Source organism: Pteropus vampyrus, unplaced genomic scaffold (assembly GCF_000151845.1).
Source record: "Pteropus vampyrus isolate Shadow unplaced genomic scaffold, Pvam_2.0 Scaffold2, whole genome shotgun sequence".
Lineage (NCBI taxonomy): Eukaryota > Metazoa > Chordata > Mammalia > Chiroptera > Pteropodidae > Pteropus > Pteropus vampyrus.
This window is the reverse complement of record NW_011888783.1, coordinates 24,258,492-24,265,110: the sequence shown is the minus strand read 5'-3', so window position 1 is coordinate 24,265,110 and position 6,619 is coordinate 24,258,492. Positions and strand designations below refer to the sequence as shown.

General features: G+C 35.1%; 1 non-coding gene across 1 annotated transcript; it reads right to left on the bottom strand.

Moving 5' to 3' along the window:
• Window positions 1-5,932: 5,932 nt before the first annotated feature.
• Window positions 5,933-6,037, bottom strand: LOC111739865. Its single transcript, XR_002780397.1, has one exon. It is a non-coding gene; the product is annotated as a U6 spliceosomal RNA (small nuclear RNA).
• Window positions 6,038-6,619: the final 582 nt, after the last annotated feature.

The window sequence follows — 6,619 nt, the reverse complement described above, 5'->3', positions numbered from 1 at the left end:
GAGTACGTGATGGGTAGGTACATTTGGTGTCTGAATCTGAAGCTAGCTATTCCTGGTTCTGTACATTAGTTAGTTAAAATCTTTGATCAAATTTCACTTTGAAAACTGATTTGCCACATGACAGTGATGGTAGCATAATCCAAGACCAATACATATTAAACAAGAAGACATAAAAACTTACAAGCAATGTGGCTTACTTTCCTTCCGCCCCCAAGAAATTGGTGCTTTGAAGAACAGTAAAAATAGTATGAGATAGATCTTTCATTCGTATGTGCAGTAATGGGTTGATTTGTTTCATTATTTTTATTGAGTGCCCTCTGGGTATATAGTTCTATATGAGTAAAAGGAAATACAGTTTTATGGATAGACACCCATCTGGAGGACTCAGAGTCCTAAATTCTTGGCTGAATCTTATTGCAGACATCCTAAATATAACCCCGAGATGGTAATTTAGATTTTCTTTATTCAGTTTCTCCACCTGTGAGAATTGACAAAAAAAAAATTGCGGGGTGTGATAAGGCAGAAATTACTGACAAAGTACAATTGAAAAAATAATTCTAATTTTTTTTTTTTGCTTTAAGAACATTCTGTCCTCAGTCATGAAAGTAGCATAACCTAACATATAAGTATTTCTATATGTCATGTTCTGTATATGCACTTAGCTCTGCATATGCACTACCTAGTTTAATTACTACCACTCCCCAAAGTAGTCCAAGAATTAGAGGCTGTTATTTTCTCCGTTTTACAGATGACAAAACTGAGGGTTAGATCATTTAACTTACTCAAGGCCAGGCAACTGGTAGTTGGCAAAACTGAATCTTGAATTACAGTTTAAACCACAATATCCATGCCTTGCCCTTTTACACTACATTATATTGCTTCTTTTCTGTAGTCCAAATGTATCTCATATTGGGTCAAAAGGAAAAAATGACTTCTGGGGTCTATGATCCTGTTCTGTGGACAGTCATTGAAATTTCCCAACTTTGTACAAGTGCTATACAAGGGCTCTACTTCTACTCAGAACAGGAAGGTAAGACTTAAATAATTAATAATAATTATTATTATTACTATTATTATTATTATTTCTAAAAACCATGAAAATAAAGCTTCTTAAGAGTAACTCTGATAAACTAGCATTTTAAAGCAAAGTAACAGTTATGGTGCCAGTTAAAAAAATAACTAATCTGTAGTAAGTCACTTGCACACCACTTGATAACTAGCAGCAAGAGTGAAAGTAGAGTCTTTTACCAAGAAAAGACCGGAGGGGAACAGAACAGTAGACATATGTATATCATATGCTTTAATCCAGAAGCACTGAATTTATGAGTCCTCAGAGGCCTTTTAAAAGCCTGAAGAAGAGTCCAGGGCTGGTAGTCTTCAGAGGACACTGTGCAGAGAACAAAGCCTTGATGGCATAAAATCAAGGGATCCCACCCCCCTAACGGGTTGTCATAAATCTCAGGGGAGACACCCACAGCACCAGTGGATCTCTCTGGGCACATACATAAAATATCTTCATTTCTAGGGCATTAAAATTCCTGCCTAGAGAGCCTTTTTTATAAAGGAAGGTAAGTACACTTCTGTCTGACTCATGGACTGCAGCCTGAAATACTGAGAGTAAGGGGTCCATGCAGCACGGGATGTTTGATGAGTAACTCAGCAGCAGACTGAACCTCAAGGCCGGAGCCTGCTGGTGTGCATGCCCCATCGTACAGAGAGACAGATGGAGGTGATGAGCAAGGGATGGCTTCCAGTGCAGATGGGGTGCAGAAAAGGTGGCTTGTTAATAACACTGCCGCTCCAAGCAACTTTTTGTCAGCAGTCAAAGTTTCAGGATCATGGACTTGTGGCTTCTTGAAAATTGCTGCAGGACTGACATAATTCCTAGTGTAATTCCCAGTGTAGTTCCAATAAAAAATAAGAAAAGCCTTATAACACTCCATAGGTCTATATGGTAAGGCCATTGGTGTGAAGTGACTGACATTTGATGAAATTTTACATCTTCTAGTCTTTCAGTATTCATTCTGTTCAAGAATGAGATTTTTAGAGTTTATATTCACATTAACCATATTTTTTTTTCCTTTGCTTTTCAGTAAAAGCAAACAATCAACCCCAAAGCAGTTTCTATTTTGAGATCTTTTTCTAAAAAGATTTTCAGTGCATGCTGCGAAACAATTTTTGATGTGAGAACAACCAAGCATGTGGCTTATTTTAGAAGTTCATTTTTTAGATAAGGTATCAGGCCAAAGTACTGAATTTTTTGTACAGGGTCAGGTGATCTTCACTAAAAATACGATTAATGCAAAACCAAATAAGATTAATTTGAGCATTGTTGGAATTTGACAATGTAATTATACACTAGCTTTTTTCCCTTACACTGTCACAGATTATACTATTATAAAATGACGATATTCTTTTCTTTTCAAAGAGTAAAATCACAATAAACATCCTAAACGTCTTCCTGGAATAAACCATAATGAATAAATGTCTTAATAAGACATTTCTTACTGCAAAAGGTCAAACTGACAATGAGTATGACAATAATTTGCAATTATTTTATTGATCCTACAAAATGGACAAAGCTTAGAGTCTAGAATCATTCAAAAATAGAACTTTCTTTCTTCAAAAATTAGATGATGGTATTCACGTATTGATAAATAGTAAAATGCATTCCGTAGTTTCCCTTTTCCTGCTTTTGCTTCCCTGTTTTTACTAGTACGAACTCTAACAAATAAGTAGTGCTGACAGAGTGTTAGATATAGGTCTATTCATGCTCCTAAAAACAGGAAAACCTTAGTTGCTCAATGCTTAAAAATAACAAACCATTATATTTTTGGTGGAGGGTTTATATAGGTCAGCCACAAATTTTATATAAATGTATAGATAGTACTTAATCCTATGTTAGTACAATTATTCCCATTTCACAGAATAAAATGCCAAGATTCTTAGAGGCTCAAAGCTACTTAACTAGTAAATTTTAATGGGAAATGTCTACAGGTAAAGGCACCAACAGAAAGAAACAAAATTATACCGGTTACCTAGTCAGGTTACATGGTCTGACCAATACTAGAGTATTAAGGTGACAATGGAACTGCATACTTGAAAATTGTTTTTTCTGCTTTAGGTTTAGAACAGAAGAGAGAAATGTCACTTCCATCCTTGGCTCTCCCTAAAAAGTAACGCTGGTACACAAATCCACCTACTATGAACTTAGGATAAGCAGAGGGAGAAAAAAACCACAAATTATAGTCATGCTCTACTACATATTTATTGCGAGTGACTGCAGCCAAGAGTATGTAGGGTCTATGTGCAGTGTCTCAGAAGCACAGGACTACTAATCAAAAGTTAAAAAAATAAATAAATAAACCTTAAGTAAATATAAACAACTAGGGCATTTTATCAATCTGTAAGATAATAGACTTTTTTAAAAAAGAAATGTTGGCATATTTTTCTCTTTCACTTAATCTTTGATTGCCTTTCAGGTGGTAGGGGGAAGGGTTGAAGTTGGAAGTGAGAGCCAAGTGATGAATGGAAGCAGCTAGAGTCTGTCTCTCAAATATTGCTGCTAATCTGCTCTCTGCTGCCAGCCCTGCCACTCAGCAGCCTCCCAGGGGCTGAGCAAGTATTAAGGAGAGCAATGAAAGGGAGAAGCAAGGGCAGAAAGAAGAGAGAAGGAAGAAACTGACGTTGTGGTTATAGAAAAAGAAAGCAGCAAAATCTTGTTTGTAGCAGAATTTTCCATTAACTGCCCCAAATCCCTATTTCGGTTTCAATTCAGTGTCAATCTCTTTTCCAGTATGTATGTATGTATGTATGTATGTATGTATGTATGTGTGTATGTATGTGTGTATGTATGTATATATGTATCCATCTATCTATTCTATTTTCTGTTTCTCTATCTATCACCTACTTAACTTCCAATTGGCTATGTAACATTAAATTATAAGTGACTTCTCATTGAGAGCTTTTAGGCTTATTTTCATTTATATTTTACCATTTTATCCCAAACTAGTTAGGTATACATACATAAATGGGAACACACACTGACATACCCTTTAATTGATAAATGAATCAGGTAAATCTATTTATAAATAGTTATTGATCTGCTGCTCTCTGCAGTGTTGCCACTTCACAGAATAGACCCAAATGATCTATTTTGCTTCTGGACCTTTAGTTTAGCTGACAGATGACTACAATGATGTGTACTATAAGGTAGCCCAGCAGGTCTTTGTCCTAAGGACACTGAAAATAGGAAACGAACAACTAGGTGAGCTAGAATCAGACTCTCATTTGGGTGCACAATGCTCATTTCTAGCTAATCTGCAAGACTTTTCTGAGATAAATCATCAGGCAGGAGTCTTTACTATGGAAGAACAACCCAGCAGGTAATACACACAGTCAGTAAGCTGCCAGCTTGTTGACAGCCAGTGTGGTGGATTTCATACTCTACGGGGATGTCAGCTTCTAGGGAGTTCAAACAGAAGCCCTAGTAAAGGCAAACTCCAAGATAGTAATTTTGCCTGTCAGGAATGTTATGCCAGACGGATTTAGCAGTGGCTTGACATGTCCAGACTCTAAAGGAGATTTTGAAAGGATAGGAAAATCACCCAGGATTCTTTTCCCAGCAATTCCCACCCATCAGAAACCACAGCCCTAAAATCAAGAAGGTCATAACAGAACAAAGGGTCACAGGAAGAGAAATTTCCATGTGGTAGGGGCAGACTTTTGTACCTGGAGCTTTACTCACTTCAAGTTAGCTAGCTGTCTTCATTTTGAACCAGAATTTCTCTCCTTTGAATGCTTCTCATGGCAGTAAAATCCAAACCCACTCTCACTAAAGTTCGTAACGCACTCCACTGTGGGTTTTTATATAATGCATAGATTTCTAGAAACTGTGTTTTCCCCTATAAAAGGGGGAGAGGTCTAGAAACAGACAAGAAAAATCTTCTAAATAAGGAGATTTGCCCTGCATGAAAACTGATGTCCATTCGACAAATACACAAAACATTCTTACTTTATCTCAGTGCCTTAATCTTATTAGACAAAGGTATTTAAAATGTTTAATTGTAAAATGCAGTTACTTATCAAAATATGGTGAAAAACCTCATTTTCTAGAGAACTACTGACTTGGAATTTTTACTTCACAATGATTAGCAAATAAAGATACCTCTATAAACAGCATTAAATTGTTTTTTTTTCTTTCCTCCAAAAGAGAAATTGTCATATGAATAGCAATTTAGCAGTGATTGTCCTAGACATTTTATGAACAGTATCTGTCTTAATCAAATAAATGAAATTCTATGAACATAATCTATCTCCTTGAACACAATCTACTTGAACATGAAGATCATTTTCCAATATAGAAACTGCAATATATTGCCTGTAGTTGTTATAAGGCATTGCCAATAGAGCTTTAAAGGAATTTTTTTTTTCTATATAGGTTTCAGGTAGACAGAAAAATAGTAGGTAGAAGATAGATAGATCACTCGATCCATCAATAGATATTGATATAGTATCGAAATAACTAGATATAGTAACAAATATTCCTCACATTATACTTTTATGTGCTATTAGTGTATAAAAGTCTTATACTTGAATCTGGAACCAGCAAGACTGTTCTTAATTACAGCCCTGAACACCACCTCTATTCTATCCTCACCTTTGAACTACCCACCCTGGCCTTCCTTATGTCATCAGCAATATCATATATTCTCATTCTAATTTAACCTTGTTTAGAATATGAACCCCCTGGTGCATAATAAACTTTTTCCCTGGGGTGCTGGAGGGAGATATGGCAAAAATATCATCTTGGTCTAGAAATTCCATCTAGTGGCCCAACTTCAGGACAGAGATATTCTGATTTGATCCTGTCTGAACAACCTACTCCTAAAATGTTCTATTTTATCTTTGTATCTTTGCATTTACTTAGTATCAATATTTTATTCATGTATGTATTTTTGCATCTCATCCTTGTGCAGGGGCCATGCTAATCTCTGTATCATTCCAATTTTAGTATATGTGTTGCCAAAGTGAGCACTCATGTATTTATTTTTAATGATTTCTCCATTGTTTTTTAGTTGTATGGAGTCAATTCTAGTTTATAAACTCCTTCAGTTGAGGGACTATATTAGTCTAACCCTATTTTACCTCTATCTAATCTATTAATTTTTGTTTTAAAAAAATATGTATATACTTAATAAATAATTTTATTTATGGGTTCAGTAAAGTACCTTACTATGATTTTGTAGCATATCATATTCTTATACCTTAGATAATTGCCAATACTGTTATGCTTTTTTAATTTATCTTGAATTGATTATTTTTTCCTATTTCCCATAGCAATTTAAACCCTTTTATAAATAAAATGCTTAGAAAAAATCTCTGCAAATAAAAGGGCCCAATATATGTTACCTAGCCTTTTAAGACTGTATCCAGAGTGATAAGTTCATGGGCTTCAGTTTCTGTCATTTCTACATTAAAAACCTTACTATATAACTCTTTTCTGTTTTACCTTAGACACGTCACTTAATATATCTGCAGAGAATATTACATGAACTAATTAATATGAAACATTTAGTACAGTTCTTACCATATAACAAAAACTTTAGAAAATATTATC